Consider the following 23,918-nt stretch of genomic DNA (forward strand, 5'->3'; position numbering starts at 1 on the left):
GCTGCTGAAGATGTCTACACCACTTAGATTCTATCACTTTCTAGGCTTTTTCCATTTTGCTTCTGGCCTCCTTTCTCATGCCCGAGGAGCAAGTTCTCCACTGTTTAATCTTACATTCAGGACTTTACTGAAATTCATACTCGTGGCTTGTGTGCAGTTTACTGAATTCCTCTCTGGATGGTTTTGCTTTATTGTCCTCTGTATTCCATCCTGCTTCCAAAAACTCCACAAATTTACTAAATAATAGTCTAACCTTTTCTTCTGTATCAGCAATAAAAACACTAAATAGCATCTGGCAAGATAACATCTATAGGGGCCTGAAAATTCACTTGCTGAGTGAATGTGTGCCATTTAGTATTTAATTTGGAAAGCTATCAGCTGGTCTCCAATTAATCTACACTGTACTATGTTTATTTTAAACCAGCCAAGTATATTACTCAAGAATTCAAATTTGGTGCTCTTCAAAAGCCCATTGCCTCAACACTATTACTTTTATCAAGCTCATTTGTAGGCTCATCAAAACGTGAGACTGGGTTAATTAATGACTCCTTTTCCATTACATGTTAATGTATATTAATTATTTATTTGTTGAGCCCTGTCACAGATGTTCTGGGATTTTGCCCGTGATTGATGTGATGCAGACAAGCCCAGGATGACAGGTCTAATTACTCCTTTTTAATGTATGTGGTGTATGGCAAGCATCCACTTATTTACCTCCTAAAATCTTCCTCAAGTTTCAGGGAAGCATTGTGTTGCAGTGAGTTGGACACATCCATAACAAGCAGCTACTGGGTTTCACTAAGGGATTTTAATTTTTAATACTATTCTAAATGTGTCTGTTGGTTTTTATTATTGTATCATGCTCCCTTCTGAATTGCTGTTTGCATACAGAATCTCTTGGGCATGTGCTTCTTGAGAAAAGAGACAGGAGCAATCTTTAGGAAGATCACCTGACCCGGTCTGAACCCAACTATGTTATTTTCCATTATTTTCCTGCACCCATCAGATGAGCATGGGAACATCTTCTGGTAGTGCATTAGTCAAAATGATCATACATCTTTCAACTATTGTTTTTATAACCTCTCCTCTGGGGAAGAGTGTTTGAAGAGCAGCATATTATTTTCTTAGGATTTTAAGGCAGTTTGACTTTTGTGAAATGTGTATCCTCTTACATATTTTAGAATCAATGCATCATTAATGTTGGAAAAGACCTTTCAGATCATTAAGTCCAACCATTAACCCAGCACTGCCAAGCCCACCACTAAACCATGTTCCTCAAATCCACATCACATTTTCTAAATATCTCCAGGGATTGAGACTCCACCGCTGCCCTGGGCAGCCTCTTCCAGTGCTTGACAACCTTTTCAGTGAAGACAATTTTCCTAATATTCAATTTAAACCTCCACTGGTACAACTTGAAGCCATTTTCTCCTGTCCTATCACTTGTTACGTGGGAGAAGAGACTCATCCCAGCTTGCTATGACCTCCTTTCAAGTACCTCTGCCTTTTCCTCCTTTTTTGTCATTATGTTCTCCTCTGCTTCCAGTAAAGGAGGGAGATTCTTGACCCTTCTTGGGTTGGTAATTTATTTATAGAAACATTTTTTTTTGTTGTTTAAAGAGCAGTAGCTGCACTTTTATTTGACATAACAATTGAACCATGTACCTTTTGTGAAAGGGAATGAGATTTGAAGTCATCTGCAGTTCCTACAGGAATTCATTCCACCATTTTGATAAGACCCTTTTTTCTTTTCCCATTGATCCAGAAGATCATAGTTGCTAACCATTGTCTTCTTCTGGTCCTTGACTATGTCTTGGAGATGTCCTCAGTGCAGACCACAAAGGTACGGGCACAGAATTCCAGAGTTCTTCAGGAAGCTGGAATAGACAGTGGAGGAGAGATTTGCTGTGCCATGAATGCTCTCAGCCAGATGAGTTTCTTGTATCAAATATCTCTGTGCCCATACCTGTCCCATGGATACATCCATCTCTCCATCCTGACATGACAGACATTACTCAAAAATAGCAGGGAGCTTAGCATCAGCATTCCCTGTCAGCTCAGCTACTGCCTGTTGGAAAGAAACCTTCCTTCTCTGAGGTACTGGGGATTTCAGGTTGAAATCTTACTGTGGCATAAACTAGGAAGGGGGAATATTTGATTCAGGAATCTTAGCTCAGAGTCTGGAACATGTTGACAAAGCTGAGTTCTGGGTATGCAGATAGGCCAATGATTAATGGCTAAAACCCAAGCAGAGCTGCATTATAAATGGAGAGATTTGTGTTATTTCTCACAGAATATGACTGTGCTTCTTTGCAATGGACAGTTTTGATATACACTGATAACAAATTGGGGCAAAATTTATAGGTTTCAGGGAGGTCAGATGTGTTTTATTTTATTTGTCCTGGTGGGGTGTTTTTTTTTTGGGTTTTTTTGTTTTTTTTTTTTTCCCATTTCTGTCAGCTTGCTTGCATGGTAAGCCCCTTGCTCAAATTCATCACCTTCCTGAGGGTAGAAATGCAACTCTGAGATATTGAAAACAATTAAAACTTAACATGACATGATTATAGGCATCTATAGGCATCTAACTAAACTCCTTAAGATCAGCAATTTCCAAAGTTTCCTATTTTTGAAACCCTTTTTGGGACCACAGTACAGTTTCCCTTTGCACATCTAGGTCTATGATCATTCCAGTTTGGGACTCAGGATCCATCCTGGTTTGGGAACCCCTGTTCCTGTCCTGTAGGGAGTAAACACTTTCCTTGCTGAGCCTCTTGGGTCACAGGCTGCACTTTCTATAACCTCCAAAAAAAGAGAAAGCATCAGCAATGCAATTCAAGAGAAGGAAGGATTTAATCACTCCTCTGTCTGTTCCTACCTTTTCAAATTTCAATAACAGGATCCTTGATCTCCTGTTTTCTTCTACAGCACATGGGACACACTCATGGGTAAGTATTTACTGGATGGATTTGGATTTGGGAACAGATCTTTGGAATCAAGAGCGTGGAGAATTTTTCAGGTTGCCCAGTCAGTTTTGCACCTTGATTTAAATAATTGTTCATTGAAAATTTATGTCACTTTCATCACCTTAGTGCAGCAAAGATAATGTTGGTATCTGTGGCACAAATAGACTGAAAATCCATCCTGCTATTAATAAATGGTGTCTGCAAACACAGTGGCTTTTTACTGTTCTTAAATATTTGCCTGCTTTTGGCTGTGCTGTGGAAAAATAATGCCTGCTGGAGTGTTTCTGCTTCTGCCTGTCTTCTGATTGTGACCTGACATGAACTGGTTTATGTAATGCTCCCTAGCAGCAGTGCTGCTGCTGGAGACAGGGCTGTTCCTGTGACCAGAGGTAGCTCCACATCCAATTTTAAAGGTTTTTTGAGCCGTGCAACTTAACAAATGCCAGGAAGGAGAAGGTTTCTTCCTGGGCCTATCACTGGCACTGGAAGCCAGGAGTGTTTTATCACCAACTCCTGAATCAGGTGAGCTTGCTGAGAAGGGCTGTGTTTGTTCTTTTGTCTTGTTCTCTGTTGCCAAAGACTCCTGATTTTCTTGTTCTCAGTTCCTCCTCTCCAGCAGATAAGGTGAATATTGCAGCGAGGTGACTCCTGTTTGTTAAGTGTCACGATGTGGGTTGGGAAGATTTGATGCCTTAGCTCAGGGTGGTGGAGTTTCAGTTGCCTTCACAGGAGCATTGCTACAGCAGTCCAAGGCTCTGCTGCTGATGTTTCATGCTTTGGTGTCATCATCTCTGCAGGAGTCAGTTTCAATGTGACATAATATACAACAATATTTAGTTTCAGGCCAGGAATTTTCTTCATCATTTATGTTTGTGGAGGCCATGATTTCTTTAATGTAGCACAAATCTAACACATGCAGGGAATAGACACCCTCCAGATGTGCTTCCAGGTCTAAATCCAGGTCTAGAAATCCATACCATACTTCATTCAAGAGCAGTGGAAAGAGGGCCTGGATACCCCTTGATTTCTTTGAGCTGCCTCCATACTTCAACAGCAGAGACTTTGCAGCATGAAACTGTAATTTAAGGATAGTCCTTTGCTGATTTCAAGCACTCAATTCTTTGAATTTTAAGAATTAAGTGCTCTCGTGGTGGAAGTGATGTGTCTCAGCTGAAGTCTATTTTAAAATAATCTGCTGGTGATCAGTTGTCTATGACCAGACATCTGGCAAGAATCATGTGCCAAGAATCGAATCTGTAAGTCCAACATACCCCCCTGAGAGGAGTTTAGACTGCACCAGTGGAGTGTGCTCCTTGGGACAGCAATTCTGACTCATTTCCATGCCACAGACTTATGCATCTATACACAGCAGACCTCAGACTGCAGCACTGGGCACCAGGTGTTCTGCTTGGCTTTTCTCAGATGCTAAAGCTTATATATCGGGTTTCCCCCCCACCTCTTTTCTTTCTTCATTGTCTTTTGTTCTTAATTTTCTCTCTTCTCCACTCCACTTTCTATATGGGTAAAATGACACATCTCAGCTTAGAATTTATGTTCACATGTACTTGTCTCCAGTTCATGCTCATGATGGCTTAGAAAGCCTGAAGGGATATTCTGTAATTTAGTGTCCATTCATGTGTGTTTTCAGTACTTCCCATTAAACAGCAACATGCAGAAATGTTGGCAAGAACAGAGATAACAGAAATGCTGTCCTCACTGTTCCAGGGAGTACAAAGCAGGCATTACAGGGACAAATTTGCCTTATTTTCTTCAGGGACATCTAATCACTTCAAAGGCTCTCCCTCTGACTGCCCAGTTTTTCGGTCTCCCTGTGAGCTGCTGCAACCTGGAATTGGGAGTGTTTGGGCAGATGGTGTCAGAGACACCTCAGCTGTCATCCCAGCCAGGGAAGCTCTGAGAAGTGCCATGAAACTCGACTGTAACCCTGTTTATATTCCCTACATCCATATTTATATTCCTAGAGAATAAAGAATACAGTATGGTATGGGCATGTTTGGGCTAGCTCCACACGGGGTAAGACTGACACCCATGGAACCTCCAAGCTGATGTGCCTCTGGATGGGGTCCATCAGTTCAGCAGACAATGTGTCTGCCATAATTTCACTGTATCTGGACCAAGCTGGTGCATCTCCCTACCAAGTGCTGTCCTGCAGCATGACTTAGCAAAGCTTGGTAGGGCATCAGCTTGGAGACCTCTCCGTGTTGTGACACAAACCAGATAAAAGCTACAGGGCAGCATCCAAATTTGTATTTCATTTGGGAGCATCCTCAAAGGCATTCAGTGCACTTCTGCCCTTTCTTTCTTAGGTGTCTGTTATACCTCTGGCTCTCATGACTTAAGGCAAATTTTGCCTTATTGGCAAGATACCTCATTTTAATAACCTTTTATTTTAAATTTGCAGGACATAAGCACCACTTTTCTTTGCTTCAGATGGCCAGGACTGTATTCTACAGCATAAAAAGCACTGGTAGGAAACAGGGAGTGGAACTGATTCATCAGTAATAGCATCTCAAAAGCATTTATTTATTTCTTAAGTGCTCTGGGAAATGCTTTCCTTGAAAACCACAAACTGTGACACATGTGGATTGATTTTTGTGGTTTTTTGCTGAATATAGAAAGCAACAACTCTGCATCTAGAGTGATTGGAGGCATGGAGACCTTGCTGACACCTCTGTGACATAGGATTATTCAAGCAGGATAAGGTCATACCAGAAAACTTGCAGGAATCTCAAAGCAGGATCTGACAAACCTTGCAAAATCAAAACCCTCGATGTTCTGCATGCATTCTCCTTTCCAGCCTCTGCAGCCGACTTCCTGAAAAAGAGGTTAAAGGAAGAAAGGTACTTTAAAGTTCCTCTTTGTAAATGAAATCATAATTGATGGAAAATTAAAGCAATTGATGTAATATAAACCTCCTGGTAACTGGAGAAGGTGCTACAGAGGCTTCCCAGCAGTTATACATCAAGAAACATTCTTAATCTCCTAGATAATGTGGAAAAGGAATGATATTTATTATCTACAAGTCCTTACAAGCTGAGGATGCAGTTTATAAAACTGTATTTGGCTCCCCCTCCTTTTCCTCCTTTCTTGTAATCCTTCACCGTGGATCATTTTACATCCAAACTCACCTTCATCTGTTATCATACTTTGGTGATTTATCGGCATCATGAAGTTCTGATTAATAAGGCTAGAAGGACATCCATCAGAAGAGCTAAGAATGTGTGATCATTTCCTCTCAGGCTCTCATTAGCTGTGGCTGTCCTTCTGGGAGTTTTATCTTTGTCTTTCTATTTCCAGACTAAAGCACATGAGGCTTAAAAATAATATCATAAGATTAATCTTTTGTTTCTCTTGCCTTTTAAAACCTTTGGTCAAGATGGAATATGATCTCCATGCTGTCAGCTGAAATAGTAGAAACAACCCAATAAGTAGAAACAACCCAAACTGTACAAATACACTCTTAATGAATGAGCAGGCAAGTCAGAATAATAGATGGCTTGATTCAGCTTCCTTCATTCTAGATGGAAAATACAAAGCTCTACAGATAATCCTATGATCATATAAAATATTTGTGGGGTAGATAGGAATTACACTCCACAGTGTCTTTTCCAAGAAAACTTTCTTTTTCTTTATGTTGCTTTGGTTTAAAATGATATGAGTTGTGGTGAAATACCCCTCTGGTACTTTCAGGTTGCTGTGCTTAGTGAAGCGGGAAAGGTTTTGTTTCAGAGTTTCTATACTAAGCTCTTTTTTTAATGAGACACTCCTAGGTTAAAAATACCTTCTGAAAGCAACTTCCCACGTCTTTCCTACATCAGTGACAGATTGGAGAAGAAAATGTGGAGTACGCCTGAAAGTGATAAGTTGAGGTTAGAGGTCTAGCCAAAGTCAAGTGCTAGGGAGTTTCAGCTGTAGAGCTGATGCTTTGAATTATAATAATGTGATTAATGTTTCTAATGTAAGTGGGTTTGGGAGTTACAAGGACTTGCAGCAACAGCTTGGATAAGAATGGTGAAACCTGCTTTTAGAGTTTTATTTATAGCACATTCATTGGGTTGGGCAAAATGGACAACATGTGCTTATGTGGTTAATGATAAATCCATATGAGGACTAAACTAGTCTGCTGAGTTATGAGGAAGCCATTTGTAGGTCAGATTTTTCTGGAGAGAGAAAGACTTGAGAGAAACAGTTCCTATCTGTTTGGGGGTAGAGGGAACAGGGAAAGGGGAGAAGAAGAAACTAGCTTTTCTCCTTTTGTAAAATACATAGGATGTTATGTTACATAAGTGTTACAGATCTTCATTAGTTTTTAAAGGTCATTTGCCCCGATGTTTATGTAGATGGCTTCATAAATGCCAAAAATAACATGAGGAGGAGCAGATATGCATGGAAATTATTCAAATATTTTTTAAATAAATTGGCAGATAATCTAATGTTAGCATATAAAAACTGCAAAACCCAGAACAGAATACATCTCTGATGCATTATATTTTTCTTGTGGGATTCAGACAATCTAGAGTGAAATGAAAGGTACTGAAGGAAAAAAAAAGTTATATAAGACTATTCCTTCTGTTTGAATTCACCACACCTTAATCCTGCTGCTGTAAGCAGTTTAAGGTACTCTTTCAAACAGAAATAGTTTCCCCAGGTGAGAGTATAGTTAATAAGCCCAGTATTTTGGCACATGGTTCATGTTGTGGTTTTAGTTATAGATCTGCCAAAAGGATAAAAAAAGATTGGTTCCCCTCCTCTATCCTTATTCAGGGTTGTGCAGGTCCTTCAGCCACAGGTTTCCACCAGAGACCATGATGGCATTTGGACTGAAAAAATAAAAAGGAAATAATAGAAAGACAAACAAAGACAAACTAGTAAAAGAAAACCCTTTAAAAATCCCTTTATATAGCAGCCAAATGCATAAGTTTCACCCTAGAATCTCAGTCGTTGCATGCTGCACATCCTCACAAACAACCAGGCAAAACCTGTCCATTTGCAACAAGCCATTTCCCTTCTCCACTCTTATTTCTAGGTAGAAATGGAAATGTGTTGTTCATTTTCAAGGAAACAAGTTGCCAAGTGAATACTCTCAAATGTGTTCCCCTACCTCTACTGCGTGTTGCTGCAGGTGCTATTTGTGAATGAGCTCAGATTATCAGAACACACTTTCAGAAAAGCTGACTGATTATAGTGAGTATTTTTAGCAAGAGAAAATGGCACCTAGTGCAGAGATATTTAATGATATATATGTATATGTACCATAAAAACAAGTACAGGAAGCTCTTTCAGATGAATTCCCATTGAAAAGTCATTTATTACTCTCAGGACAGTCAGTTAATAAAATACTTGTAAGCCAGAGTGGATCCTTGTGAGAAGATGTATTTTAGTGCCACCCAGCATCTTGGGCTCCAGGGGTAACTGCATGAAAACTGTGCCTAATCAGAGTTTACCTCATTGAGAGGCTACACAAGATGACTTGTTTCTGACATCAAAAGTTGTGACAACACTATTATAATATTTATTTTATAGATATGAAAGAATCTGTGTTTTGCTCTGACAGGTGAACACATATCTTATTTTTGACCCCCTTGGTAGACACAGAAAATTTTGTGGACAGATTGCAATAATTACCTAGGCTAGTAATCCCTGGTGCAGGAGGGTCAGCTCCAGAGGTGATTCATCTCACCTGTCTTAAACTGTGTTTAAATAAAACACAGTTTTATCTAAAATTATCCTACACAAGGCCCAGTCTCTATTAATTAGAGACGGTCAGTACAGATATTTAGCTCAGATCTACCCTTGAGCTGGCTAAGCAGAGTGCAGATACATCCTACCCCATGGATTAAAATACTGGTTTTTTGAATGACAAGCAAGGACCAAGCTCTAGGAATAGATGTGCTCCTTACCTTGGAGAGCTTACAGACAAAAACCAGTGTCTTAAATACAAGAAATAAGGATAAAGCTGTGTTAAAAAGTCTGAGACTCACAAGGCAAGCCTGTATTTACCCGAGGCTTCAGGATGAAGAAAGGTCTTGTGGGTCTTTTGGGTATCTTATCATTCTGAAATTAGCTATATTTAGTTTACTGGTTAAGTTAATTAAACAGCACCAGGGCCCTGACACTGGAAAACGGTTATGGTGTTAAATGTTATCATGGTCCCTGTTTATCCCAGGGTGGGGTGCCAAGTCTCTGGTATAGCTTGACCAGTAGCATGACCCAGAGATTGTTCCCAACAGGAAGTCTGCATGGGGCCATTCTTTTTTAGAGGTTAAGGGCATTTAGCTCCCCCTGTTCATGAGGTGTGCCTGCTGGCCTTGGAACCAAAGACCAGCCCTGACCCTGTTTAGTTAATCTCTTCCTCTTCTCATTTTATTATTTGACCTCTTCACAATCAGAACCATGGGGAAGCAGCTATGGTGTGCTGGGCTTCATGCAGGGCTCACCTTACTTTGAAATAATGTGGTGCTATCTAATTCCCTTCTGCTGTTCTCTCTAATCTGTAAAGACCTCACAAATCTGATTTTGGCCTGGTTACCCTAATCTGCATCGTGGGCTGCCCAATTCACTGACTTCAATGGGCCACACTGGGCTGTGTCAGGATTTGGAGTTGATACTTGGTTTTTTGAGCTGGCTGAGCAAACAGATCTGCAAAATTTCTTCTTGACAGTGCACTAGCTCTGATCTGAAAGGAGACACAGCTTTCGACATCTGTTTTAAGGGCAGAACTATTCTGAGCTTATTTAAACTTGATACAAAGCTCTGTTTATATTTCTTTGATTAATTGAAAATAACCTCTCATTAGGGAAGTGACAACCGATACTGTACGATTGTGCTCAAGTCATTCACAGGAGTGAAAGAAATACACCAAAGGTTGGGCAGGTCAAAGCCCTTGTTCGGATCAAAGCGTATGTTGAACACTGTATAAATGCCAAATCTGAAAGTGTTTTGTGTTTAAGGTTGAAGTTTGGAGTAAAATGATACTATAACAATAAATCCCCAATTCAGCTTGTTAGGTCGCTACTGCATTCACAAAGGCACAGCAAAGAGAGGGATGCGTCTGATGGAGCAACTGAATAGGAGTCTAAGTCTGTTAGAAATTTACAGTATAGGTGAGGTAATACCACATCCAGGTCTGGTAGGCACATTTGAAAAAGAATTTTACTGAAATGGAAATGGATCTTGAAAGAGTGACAGGCATGGTTTGTGGTTCGTCCATAAATCTGCCTTACCGTGAGAGACTAAAAAAGCTCAGCTATTTTTATTTATTCAGGACAAGGTTATGAGATGACTTGTCTGTGGTTTTGTAAAGCTGAGCTTGCATGGAGAGGGAGCAGCAGGCTCCAGTTTCCACTCAGAGCTGCATGGCTTGGCTGCTTTCAACCAAAATATTGGAGGGTCCCCAGGTATGCCTAGGCTTGAAATATTCCTGCTGTTCTGGGGGTAAACTGAGGATGGGCTGTACCTTGGTGGGCTGCAGCCTTCTCTGTCCATGCCTGATCTGCAGCTTCCTGGAGAGACTGATGAGTGATGGCCAGGGTTGAGGTGGAGAGTGAGGCCAGACAAATGCAAATCAGAAAGGCAGCCCTTCTTCTTGACAGGCTCATAGCCACTAAAATAGCTTATCTGGGGTGGATTGTCCTTCCCTGAAAGCCTCTGATTTGGGGGGGAGGTGTCCTTGCATGATGCGCCATAATTTGTAATGATTCAGGTGTTGTTTAGGTCACCATTCTGTGGCTTCAGCTATGCAGGTGATCAGGCCAGATGATGGAAATGATCAAATGAGTGACCTCACCTATTAAATAGGAATATTTAAAAATTATTTTTTTAGTGGCAATATTATATTCCTATAAAACTGATTGGTAAATGGAGATGTCTCAGTGAGGCCATCCTTAGCCTAAGAAAGGTCAATTTTTAGGAAAAAATCTCTCACTACTTTCATATTTGTAGGCAGAATGGCTATGTTTATATTTGCTTTCCAGGAAAGAGTTAAATCTGAGCTTAGACCTGGGTTCCAACTGTCCCTGTGGTTTGCTATATCTGGTAGAACATCTTTCAGTAGGAAGAGGAGTGATACAGATTCTTCCAAACAACATTTGACCTTCTGTTCAATCTACAGTGACCTGATTGTGCGGGCATCTTGTCCACTTTTCCGCAGTGGTGTGGGAACCAAATCAGGAAGATGAGGACCCCTTAGAAAGTCCTATGGGCTCCTATCAAAGAGTTTATGGCACTGCCTACTGCAAGGGCAGGTGGCATTTGCAGAGAGCCCAGAGTCAGGCTAGGTCTGGGCTGCCTGAGAAGGACACATTTTAGGCTTAAATGATACTTTAAAAACTGCAGCCAAGTTCAATAGCTGCTGTGCCCTTGCACCCAGCATGTAGAGAGGTGCTCAGAGGGTTTGTCTTGCTGGAAGGTTAGAGTGGATATTAGGAAAATAATCCGAATAGATTAAGAATAATGCTATTTGAAAATCCATTTGATCGGATATCAGGAAAAATTTCTTCACTGGAAGGCTGGTCAGGCACTAAAACAGGTTGCTCAGGGACGGTGGAGTCACCATCTTTGGAAGTGTTCCAAAAATGTGTAGGTGTGATAATTGGGGATATGGTTTAGTGGTGAGCATGTTGTTGGACTTGGCAACATCTCCATTACAACATTCCATTCCATGGTGACATTCTTCCATTGCAAAGTTTTACTTTACCTTGATTAATTATCACTACATTGGAGTGATTATTCTGTGATTTTTTTTTTCTACTAATACTCTTTTTTTCAGCCTTCTGACTTCAGAATTCAAAGACCAAGGTATGAAATACCTTGAGGTATATGCTCACGGGACATAAAATCTTAATGATTTTATGATTATATGATTCTGAAGTATCCATCCAGCTTTGTTTAGTAAAGGCAGCTTCTTGCATCCATCCAAGCAAAGGTTTGGCCACACACTCAGTGTGATTTTCTGCTTCTGTGAGTCGCGCCACTGGCACATCTCGCGGGTGCCTGGGCTGCCCCTTGTCCTGTCCCCGGGCCGTGTGCTCCTCTCCGGGCTGGGCACAGGAACCCGGCCCGTCCCCCCTGCCCTGGGAGCTGCCGGCACTGCTGCATTTCGGAGCGGCTTCTGCAGCCCCGGGCAGACGTGCCGGGGATCCTGGGGCAGAGGGACCTCGCTTCTGCCCTCCGGCAGACGCTGGAGCATCCGAGAGCTTAGAAAAGCCAGGAAACTGCTGAAAATGGCATTTTGCTCTTAGTGTCTAACATCATCGCACCACTCCTGCTCAAGTAAATAAACTCTGATGGGAATCCCGCCCCTACCCCCTTCATTCCTTGCTTTAATAAAACTTGTCACAGTGATTTTTTTTTTCCAGTCAGCAGATTTTTACGCTGGTTAATGAGGGGGAAAAATTTCTCTTCCCCCCCACCCGCCCCCAGTTGCCTCCCCTCTCTTTCATGTCAGGGGCCAAGTTTGGATTGGAGCCTGGTGAAGTTTCTGTGTCATTTCCTGTTGCTGCCCTCCCCGACACTCGCTCCGCGCTCCAGCCCTCCCGCAGACGCGCAGGGCGTCCGCCCTCCCTCCCTCCCGGCCGGCGGCTTTTGGGGAGGATGTGACAGCGCTGGGCACACCTCACGCTCCCGCCTGTCAAGCCGCATTCCTGCTCCTGCTGTCCCCAGGGGCTCAGCTCCCAGCCTGCTGCCAGGAGCGCCAAGAAGCCGAACGCTGGAACAACTTTCTTCTCTCCACGCAGCTCGCGGTGCGTCCCAGACTGCTGGGAACCTGAGGCGGTGAGAGCAAACCCATCCTTCTCCCGCAAACTTCGCCCGTTCCTGCTGTCCGTGCAGGTGCTGGGGAGCGAGGCGGCCGGGGATGCCGGTGCTGGGTGTTTGGGTGGGCGAGGGGCTGCGAGGGGACGGGGAAGGGACTGGGAGGGGACAGGAGCCCCGCGCGTCTCACTCCGTAGGACAGGTCAGCTGCGAGGGCTGGCATTGGTGCTGTTGTGCTGGTAGCTTGATGTGAGTGACGGGAAAAGGGCTGTTGAACAGAGGGGGAGAGCGGCACGGGGATGCACAGAAGCCGGACAGGCAGCGAGCGGAGGTGAGGCAAAGAGCAGGGGCTGCTCAGCCTTTTCTCTTACGTGTTTGTCTTCCAGCTTCAGTTCAGTGCTCACAGGTTTTTCCCAGGGCTGGCTTGAGGCAGCGTTCACGGGGTTTGTGAGTGTGTCCAGTCCAGGGGATTGCTTTTCTGAGCAGAAAAAGCTGATACATGTGGAAATCTGTGTTACCCTCGCTTGGAGGAGCGGGCACAACTCGGTGGGCATCTGTAAAATCTTGCCTGTGTTGCCTTTCCTCTGCCTTTGCCTTATTTGCTCGCCGAACATACGTATATTTGGTAGGAAAACGACACAAATGCTTGTGCTTTAAAGTGGAGTAACTGTGACTTCATGTACTATTTCTGTCATTCCTGACTCGTTCAGTCTTGACTGTTTCTTGGACAAACAAGGCATAACAAAGTGACGGATAAATCCCGAAGCATGTGCTGGAGCCGGTTCCTGGAGCTTCCAGAGTTAAAAGGCTTTCTTGAACTCACTGACACAGGGCAGTAAATCTCCATGTGTCGGTAAGCGAGGAGAAAAGCGCTTACAGAGCATTGCGCACCGGCAGAGTCGGTGCTGCACAGGCAGGATCAGCTCCCAGCACCTCCAGCTACCCAGCAGCATTTAGAAAGGTCAATTATATGTACAATATTTACCAGCTAATTGTAAGTGGGGCAATAAAAGCCTTGGAGTTGGCCCCAGGAGAAATGATCCCCAGGCGTTGTGTATGGTGTGTTTACCTCCCAGTCACTGCTTGATTCATGTTGCTCCCTCAGCTCCCTCTCGTTTCATGCTGGTTTGGCAGTAGAGTTCTCTCTGTCCCCCCTTCCCTAATGAGAAAGCAGTGGAAAAAGGTACAAGATGGGTATGCAGGAAAGAGACTTAGGGCTCACCCTGAGCACTTCAGTCCTTCTCCCCTGCCCTCAGCCAAGGCACATCTCCTCCCATGGCTGGGGAAAGTTCAAGCTCCCTGTCCAGCCTTGGCACCCCTTGTCTTGCTGCCATAAGCAATAGGGGACCCAGGAGACATTCACTGACAGCTTTGCCTGGAGCCAGTTTCTAGGTAAAAGCTCAAAGATTTTTTCACAGTTCTTCCATGAAAGGCATTTTTTTTTTTTTTAAATCGAGTTGAGTAGGAAATCCTTTTTTGGGTCTTCCAGTCTCCCAGACTCTTTCTGAGTGTTGTGCTACTGTAGGATTTAACAAAAAGAATTCACTTTCAGTATTCTCACAGCAGGCTTATACATCTACTAGTGAGGTGGGCTTGAGGATCTGTGCTACCACACAGGGCTTGATCTGAGACAACTTCTGGGTGTTGCTGGAGTTCAGGAAGGGCCAGGACACTCCAAAGGCAGTTTGGATTTAGTCACCTTGTTTCAGAGTGTAAGGGAGTTTAATAATATGTAGTCGTCAGGCTGTGCCAATTGGCTTCAGGGCTGAAGAATGGGCTCTGGCAGGGGTTAGTTTACTAGCAGAGACATACATAGCCAAAACTGAGTAATGAGCTCATGTAACAGAGGGAGGAGAGAAACTGTAGCAGGAGTCGCTCTCAGCACCTCCTAGGAGCCTAAGAAACAGCATTTACCTGGAGCTGTGCTCTGTGTTCTGGATGTGAAAGGAAATGGGGTGACCGACTGGCATTTTCACAGGGGTTCAACAGGCGAGTCAGCTCTGAGGTGAATGGAATCATTGCCTGTGCAAGGTGACTGGAGGGCTGACTGAGCTTCAGGGGCTGCTTTGGAGCCCCAGGCCCTTGGAAATCCACCCATATATACAGCTGTTGAGGGATGAATCTCTGTCTCCAGTGCAATTTTTGGGAGTTGGCTTCTAAACTATCCCAAAATTTTACCTATGTGCTAGTTGGGAGGTGAACATAATTTCACCCTTAATTTTTTTGGATTTAAATGTGAACCCACTTCATTTTAAGCTGAGATCACCCTGCTGATTCCAGTGATGCTATTCTTGATTTACAGCAGTGAAAGGCAGGTAAGAATCAATCCCTTAATATCAGTCCCTTAATAATTTTCTGACACTTGCAAAGGAGAAAGCAAAACAAGAGAAACCCACTCAGGGCAAGATCAGGATGAGAACTGAAGGGTCTAAAGTACCACCAAGAATTTTCTGGCCTTTTTTTTTTTTTTTTTCTTTCTTACTTGCCCTTCATCTCAGCTTTTTCTTCTGTCAATAGAAATTTGTTCTGTGCATGAGCAAAAGCTGGGTCCCTGTTTTTACACAGAACTGCTGCAACAGCAGCAAACCCAGGGTCCCTGTCCTGTCTCTCTCCTTGTGTGAGCGTGCTCTCCACACCACACAGTGCTCGTGTAGCCTTGACAGATGAGCCAAGGGATGACCATTCCAGTTCTGCTGCTTACCTTGGGAAAGTGCTCTGGAGCCCAACAGACTTTACTGTCTGGAAATATTTCCTGTTGCACAACATAAATTGTCTCTTTCAGTTTAATCCTGTTGTCTTAGATTACCTCACCAAAGCATTACCTTGAGTAAAGCCTCTCTCAACAGCCACTCCACTGCAGGGGGGGGAACCAATGTTCTGAGAGGCCACAGGGTGTGAAGACTCTGCAAGAAGGTGGGGTGGGCACGTGCTTCCCTTCCCCCTTTCTCATCTTGCACAAGGGCAGGGCAAACAAGTCCTGCTTTTTAACATTGGGTCTGTGCAACTTCTCGTCCCTGAGCCAGACCCCTCTGCAGCTCCACAAACCCATGATGGCCACTGAGACCCCCCAGGAAAGATCTCCTATCACTGGGGGCTTCTTGTGGTGCTGGTGGTCCTTTTCTCTGAGCTGCTTTTTCCAGCTTCGGTGCTTGAGCTTGGTGTGTGTGATGCTCCCTGTCCTGCCCGAGGTTGCTCTGAGGATTCTGCCCTGCCCACCAGTATGTTGGCTGCCATCTGCTTCAGTGTCTCACACTTCTCCTGAGGAACAGCAGCAGCATTTGGGGTAGCCTTGGCCCAGTTTGTGGGTGCTTTCCAGCTCCCTGTGCTTCTCCATCTCCCCAGACTGAATCAGACACTCTGTGTTCATCTGCTTTGCTCTTGCTCAGCTCCAGCTCTCATGGTATTTAAATGCTGATGCACAAATTTAGGTAACATTTACACGCTCTAGTGAGTCTTCAGCTCGCCTGCACAAATTTCTTGTTTTCCTTCTTCTAATGCAGTGCCACTACCTGAGGACAGTGCTGCCTCCTTGCTCCAGGGAGCTGTTGATCCCTGCTCTGTTTATGGGACATTGCCTTAGCAATGAGGATGTGTAGTGGAGATGGTCAAGATTAACCAGACCATATCCCTGCTGCTGGCCAAACACAGCCAAAAAGGTGCCTGGCTCCTTTCCTCCCCAAACAGAATCCTGTTTGCTTTGGCTATTTTTAAACATATTTGCTGGTGGAGCCTGGAGCTCACTGTCAATCAGCCTTGCCACAGATGCAACCCACAGCTCTTTAAAATGGATTATTGTGGAGATGGGAAGGACAGTTTTTGTTCTTCTGTCCACTGGCTTGGGGCTACCTGACATGATGGTGGTTGTGGCAGTCACTTGCTTCCCAGTAAATCAGCTAAAGGCAACAAACTTCTCAAAATCAGAGGCTTTCTCTCCTTCCTCCTGACTTCTGAACTTGAACTGGTGAGAAGGAGGTGAGAGGCCTCTGTATCCCATCAGCAATTCCCTCAATCATCCTCTCCCTCCCTGAAAGTGTTATTTTTGGTTAATTCATACAAGTCTGGGCCTCCTTGGTCTATCCTGTGGGAGGAAGCCCCAGGCTGGAATTTTGTAATAAAAGCCAGATTTTTCTCTGGAGGCAGAGTGGAGGAGGCCACTCCTGTTGCTCCTCTAGTTCTTGTTAGTTCTTGATCAGCTTAATCTGGCAACTGTGAGAAGTTTTCTTTCTCTGCTGAGAATAAATTTGGCTTCTGAGGAAGGTCAGCATTGTGGTGCTCACTCTGAAATACCTGATTTCCACAGAGCCACTGGTGGAAATCACAACTCAAGCTGTTTGGACCTCATCTTCCTGATGGAAGTTCCTAGCAGTTCACAGGTCTCTGAGTGCATCACAGGCCATTTGCACCCATGCAGAACCATGGCTTTCCTAAAAACCAGAAGTTTCCTTCCAGTGTCCTTGGCCAGAGTTAGTTTGCTCTTAACCTTAGGAGCACGAGGAAGTCTGTCCCCTGCCACACCAGCAGTGGCTGGTTTTCACTGGAGTGGATATGTCTGTGTACCTGCACCTGGAAGAGTTTTCAGAGGTGTTCTGTGGTTATGAAAAGAACACAGATCTGGCCTCTGATTTCCTCTGTGACCACGATAATTCAGCATTCTTCTCCTTCACTGACCACTGAAAATGGAAAGACCACTAATCCCTGCTCTCTTCTTTTTACCTGTCCTTGAAGTTGGGGTTGTTTCCATAGGGGCTGGCGCAGTGACAAGCTGAGATCATCTGAAATTGCCATAATTGAAATATGCAGGTGCAATCTTAAATATATCCTGGGAGCTTACTAACTAAATCTGAGTTTTCTTCAGACCCTGTGCTAAGGATGGAGACAGCAGTTGAATCTGACCTATAATCCTCACTGGTACTTCTCACACTTACCTGGAAGACAGTCTTTTGGAGTTTCCCATCCAGACTTACTTCACTGACTTAATAAAATCTATCTTGTGCTCCTTTTATTTTACTAGTCACTGTAATTCCCCTCTGACATAGCCTAAACTATGGTTGGACTACTTTTTTCCCTTCTTTTTTATTAATGTATCCATGGACTGCATAGTCTTCAGAGATTTATTTTTCTTTAATGAAATCAGCCTCATTTTCCTGGCTAGGGCACTGCATGAATGTCACATTTAAATATGTGCTTTCAAGTCCAGTCCTTTCCCTCAGATATAGTACTTTACACTACATTTGTCTGTGTTAAACTGCAGTGCTGATTTACTACATCAGTGACCATTAAAGACTCCAATTCCTCTGACTCCTGTTTTGTTGTTTCTCACTGTTTATTATCCACAATGATCTGATTTTTAGAATAGTTGGCACATTGTAAGCTAAGTTTCTTAATTCTTTTCTTCTGCTTGATACAATGGTTACAATTAGATTAAAGTGTATTTCGTAGATTTGGATCACAGAGCAAGTACAAACAGCTCTCCTGGGAGCCATGAATGTCACAGCAGTGTGTGGTGCCAGGTGTGCACAGGAATGAAGGGGTAAAGATGTACCCAAAGTGTAGGGAAGGTCCCTTACCTCTCTCCCACAAGCAGGAGGTGGAAGCAGAGACTGATCAACTGTCAGAGGCCAGTCCTTTTTTTTTCTTGAAGAGCTCTGTAAGTGTTTTCTTCCTCTGATACAACTCAGAAGTCAGAAGGGTGCTCTTCAGCCTGCTAAGGAGGCTTGAACAGCACTGAGCCTGCAGGATCTGAGATATGGTCAGCAGGATTCTAAATAGCTTTTAGTCTTACTGTTTAAACATGCAAAATTGGGAATTCCCTTCGTTCCCTTTGTTTCCTTATTTGCAGAAGCCCAAGCTAGGCAAACCTGCCAGGCATGCTAATGCCTCCTGACAAACTGCTTCAAACCACGAGTTTCACAGAAGGACAGCAACAGTGCAGCACAAACCCTTCCCAGAGTGACAGAAGTACACCTTGGCCATATTCAAGTCAACCTCCACCTTCAGGCTGTGCTTCCCTGCATGGGTCTGCATCACCTGTCCTTCAGGAGGATGCTGGGCCAGGTGGTGAATATCTCATGCACCACTTGTGAGAAATTCCAGCTGAAATGTAGGAAATGCTTCTGTGCCATGTCAGACAGCTTCTGAGAGGAGCAAGGCAGGAGGCAGGTGCCTGTTCAGATATACCCCATGTGTTTCCAGCTGGCTGGCTCTCAGCAGCTCCTCACTGGGCACACAAGGGAACACCTAATTGTCCTTCCCAGACACCCTGTCTCCTTGGACCCTACATGTACAGCACAGGTTCTGAGTCACTCCTCAGAAATTCAGTGCTCCTGACTCCTTCTGACTCCTCTGAATGCCTCAATGCTTAAAATAGATGCTCCAGGTCATGCTGCTGGGTGGGACGGCTGCAGCTTCACTATTGTGACATGTGGGTAAGGCTTTTATTAAACATGGCCTCAAGTCAACTTTCCATAACTCAGGTTTTGCAGGTGCAAAGGATGGGCTACAATCTGGGGAAGTATTCTTGACCTTAATCATTATTTGCAAAAGCAGTGTGTGAGGCACTGCCTGTTGTTACTAAGAGAAATGATGCATGTTAGAAGGGAATCACATGGCTATCAGGCCATGCAATCTGGCTTTATTTTCCAACAACACTAAGTACTTGCTTATTCTTTCTGGACCTTGCCTATAGTTTTCTAGAGTTGTCTCTGAGGCAGGAGCTTTCTTGAAAGAAAAAAAAGTATGCACCAGGGCCCTTATTTGCTCTCTGCACAGCTCTGACTGTGCAGCTGGCTGCCAAGCATCACACAGCAAGGCAGAGCAATGCTTGTGAATCACCATGGAACAACATCAGACGAGCCAAGAGACCCATGTGATTTTAGGCAGGGCTCAAGAATTTTGTTCTTTAGCTTCAACCCAGGGGGCAAATTTGTTCATTTTCCTGGCACTGTAACAATGATAAAGTCTCTGCACCCATTTGCCCTGAACTGGTATGGTTTGTTCTCTGAAACATTTGCTGTTCCCGTTTTGTGTGACAATAGCAGTTACAGGGTAAGTGGAGATTTTGTGGGACCAATTTTCAGGTACATTAAGCTGCTTTCACCCCCTCCTGAGAATATAAAATGTCCTTAAAGCAAGTGTAAATGGTATTGACTCCAGAATCAGACAAATAGGTTCCCAACTCTGAAGTGAGTATGTGTTGCAAACTTTTGTGGGGAGATGAATAACTAAGTTATTTTCTCACCCTCTGAGACAGGTGCTTAGGACAAAGTACTGATGTCTGGTGGCCACAACGGATATTGGAGGAAAATTTTAGGAAGGTTGAAGTACCTGGGTCTGAAGACATTAAGTGCTCCAGTTGCTCATGCACTTGACACATGCAGATTCCTGAGCTTTATCTGGTGGCTGCCAGTAAGCTTGGACTAAAATCACAGAATCATGGAAACAGAGGGTTGAAAAAGTCCTCTAGTTCCATTGAGTCCAACACCACTGTGTTCACCACTTACCCATGTCCCTTAGTGCCACATCTACACCCTTTTTGAATACTTCCAGGGACTGGTGAATTCCACCTTGGCAGCCTGTTCTAATACTCAAGCACAAACCTCGTGAGAGATGTATGTAATAACATAGATGGTAAAGTTCTAGAACATGAAATGTTCATTACTACAGAACTCACTGCTACATAAAGACCACTAGAGCTTTCTTGACCTTCGATTCTTTCCCCTCATGGCAGAGATCACATAGTGTGAATCAGCTCAGAGATGAAGTGAAAGCCTACAGCAACCAGCAAAACAAAACTTGACCTAGGGAAGAAGGAAGGTATTTTTTGTGAAATCCAGGGATGCAGGCAAAGATAGGAGGGAAACCACCTACTAAAGAGAAGCAAGCTTGTGAAGTGGACACAAAACCTCCTATGTTGACTTTTCAGGTCTCCTGGACAGCCTACAGTTATTTCACATAAGCACAGCTTGACACAAGCGCCCTAAATTATATCCCTGTCTCAGTGGCTTCTTGGGACCCAGTGTGCCACACAGGACCACCATGGACATGAGGAGGAGCCCAAGTGCAGATGGAAGAGCAAGGAAGCCTGTGACCTCACCCAGTCCAACTTCTATGCCATGAGGAGGGTCGTCTTATCCAATTGCAAAGTGGGAGTGCTACCTCAAAGCCATCTGTCAGAGGTTTCATTCCTTCTTGCTTGTGGTACCCTGGAAAAGTGAAAAGCTCTATGTGATTGCTAGTGTTAATAAGAAGGAAAGGGTGGAAGAAACCCCCATGACTTTTTGTTTCATATGTTGCTTGAGAAAACACATGCTGTCTGCAGTGATACCTCACAGCATGCTAATTCTTAAAGCATATATGCAGAAGTTTGAAACTGGAGGTTCTGTTGACCCTGGAAGAAAAAGCCAATTCTAAACAGAAGCTCAGGAAGAAAAATCTGTGGTTCCATCTGTATTTGCTTTTGCTTTACTGATAAATGGATGCAGCTTGCCTATGTCATGGTTTTGTGCTGCTTATCTTCTGAATCTGCATAAACTTTATTTCTGGGCAATTATAATTTCAAGACCTGGTCACAAGGTAAGCAGCTGAGGAGCTGCATCAGTTCTTCCATCCTCTCTTTCACTGAAATCTTGAGCTTTGGGTCTTGCTTTTGAGCAGAAATTTTGTGATGGAGACTGTAGGGACTAAATGCCTACATGGAAAATGTGAACCTCCACAAGGGTTTGAACTTTGGTCTACAGAAAACAACATCATGATTTCAATCTGCAGAGGGCCATAAGGACATTCAGATTAAAAACTCAGTATGGGAAAACTTAAAATAAAATCTCCATGGCTTTTAAGGGGCTTTCTACCTTCATGTTTTCACTGGGCCATGGACTACTCGAGGGTATCTGAGGGGCTGTTTTCCCTTGGTCCATGCCTGCCTTGTTGATTCAGCTGTGGCACTGCTGTCGTGCAATACACAGTGACAAGTCATTCCTGTGAGGTTCAAAGGAGAAGGAGAAGAAGTCAGTGCTAAGGGAGGCTGCAGTGTTTGTGGGGAAACACCTGTGATCTGTCATTCGTTCTTCTGAGTGTTTAATCTGTTACATCATCATGCAGAGTCTGGTACTGCAGGATGAGATGGAATTGTTCTGTTTGACTTCAGTTCATCTTTTTTCGGCCCCTTCAGTCTGAATGTAGGCTCGTCATAGCTGAAGTTTACCAGGAGGCACTGTAGAAAAGTTCTAGCATGCATTTATTTAAACAACATCTGATACATTCTGGAGGATAAATGGTATGGAGCAGCTAACAGTGTTGTTTCCAAAGACCATCCTTGGCAAGAAAACAAAGAGGAAGTAAAGATCCGTTATGTGTGCCTGTGTATTGCCCCTAGAACAGGATCAAAGTTATGAAAAGAAACTCTGGTTTTGTTTCTCCACAGTTGTTGAAGTTCACAGGCTTCCCAGGATCTATATTTCAAGGCTATCATCAACCAAATTTTGTACATTTACATTTGTTCTAAATAGTTTTCAGGCGGTGAGTAATTAGTGGTTAGAAATGGCTTGTCATTTGGTGATAATTTGATTAAGTGAAATCCTTTAGGAAAATGAGCATTCCGGGTCTTTTGTGTTTCCCTCCTTCACCTGCGGACCACAGCTTCTTCCCCACCCAATCTCACAGGAGGCATCTCCTTTTTCTCCTGCATTTCAGTAAGGAATAGATGGATCCTAGTCAGGAAGGACAGGAGGATGCCTCCAGCCAGAATGAGCAGCAGGAAAAGACATTAACTCCAAAAAATTGCCACTTTAACATTTTTTCTGGAGAACTTCAAATGCAGTAATTACATCCCTCTCCCCAAGAACTCCACGTACTCTGTTCTTTTGAATTAATTAATCCCTAAGCCTGAAGCATTCTGCAAACAAAAGAAGAAGACCCATCCCTGTACATTTCTATGTTGGCCACTGAGCTAGTGAAGAAAAGGGGGGAAATAAAAATAAAGAGGCAAAGTTTACCAAATTATGTATAAACAAAATAATTTTCTAATGTTGTGCAAGGTAGGATATGGATATTTTAAAATAAGATAGTGAAGTGATGTAAGAGTATAATTTGACCTGTCAGTCCTTGTTAATAAAAACACCATTTTGTGTCCTGCTCCTTCATTCAGAAGTGGGGACAGTAGAAGGGAGAGTTAAGTACTTAGGCATGTTCTTTTATAAAAATCTTTGTTTTACTCATTTACTTCAGGAAATTTTGATTAAAAATATTGATTTAAAAAAGGATAGTGTCTTTACGCCTTCCTGTATAACTGGAGATTTGTCAGATAGTCAATGACCCATGTATTCCCAGCTGGTGGGAATTGATTTACAAATGTTTGGACCTAGAAACCCAAATGGATTTACAAACAGTTGCTTGAAGTGGTTTTGCAGATCTCGTTGTGACAATGACATATTGCTCATGATTCCAAACCACAGGCTTAGTACCAATGCAGGGCTACCTCAGGTGGCAGAAGGAGAGAAATAGCCTCATTTTCCTGGCTCTCTACAACTCCTGACAGGAGGTTGGAGCCATGTGGGGATTGATCTCTTCTCCCAGGAAACAAGTGAGATGACAAGGGGAAAAGGCATCAAGTTGCACAAAGGCCAGTTTAGATTGGCCTTTGTGGAAGGAAGAATTTCCTCAGGAGAGGGTTGTCAATCATTGGATCAGGCTGCCCAGAGCAGTGGTGGGGTCACCATCCCTAGAGAGATTTAACAGACATATAGATGTGGCTCTGAGGGACATGGTTTAGTGGTGGGCTTGGCAGTGCTGGGTTAATGGCTGGAGACTTGATGATTTTAGAGGTCTCTTCCAACTTAAAAGGTTGCATGATTCCTTGCATCCTGGAGAATTTTCCAGTACTTGGCAAGCCAGCATGATCCAGGGTGTAGCACCCATCTCTGGCCACCATCCCAGAAAGTACATCTCACATCCTTCTGGACACTGTCTCACAAAGTAGGCAAACCCAGCTGTTTAGGTACCTAAGTAAAAGCTCAAAAAGGACTAGTGAGACCATTCAGCCCATCTTCCTGGATAACAGCAGCCACACACTTGCCTTGGCTTACATCCCATGGCAATCACAACAGGCATCCCACCCCTAATTTTCAAGGGGTACCATCCTTGGTAGTGGTATTTCCACCACTGCTAGCAGCTGACCTGGGTAAAGCTGTT

At 43.6% G+C, this 23,918-nt stretch overlaps 1 protein-coding gene across 5 annotated transcripts in view; it reads left to right on the forward strand.

The window, feature by feature from the left end:
• Positions 1–23,918, forward strand: part of EVA1A (eva-1 homolog A, regulator of programmed cell death) — a 202,327-nt gene that overhangs the window by 123,966 nt on the left and 54,443 nt on the right. For 2 of the 5 annotated variants that reach the window (XM_059842997.1, XM_059842999.1), the window contains exon 1: positions 12,584–12,755. The exons of 2 other annotated variants lie outside the window; for them this stretch is intronic. The gene's annotated coding sequence lies outside the window, so the exon portion shown is untranslated. Of the gene's footprint in view, positions 1–12,583; positions 12,813–23,918 lie in introns of those variants that run through there. One more of the 5 variants, XM_059842998.1, reaches the window with a different exon arrangement.

The sequence above is a fragment of the Haemorhous mexicanus genome, chromosome 3 (genome assembly GCF_027477595.1).
Source record: "Haemorhous mexicanus isolate bHaeMex1 chromosome 3, bHaeMex1.pri, whole genome shotgun sequence".
NCBI lineage: Eukaryota > Metazoa > Chordata > Aves > Passeriformes > Fringillidae > Haemorhous > Haemorhous mexicanus.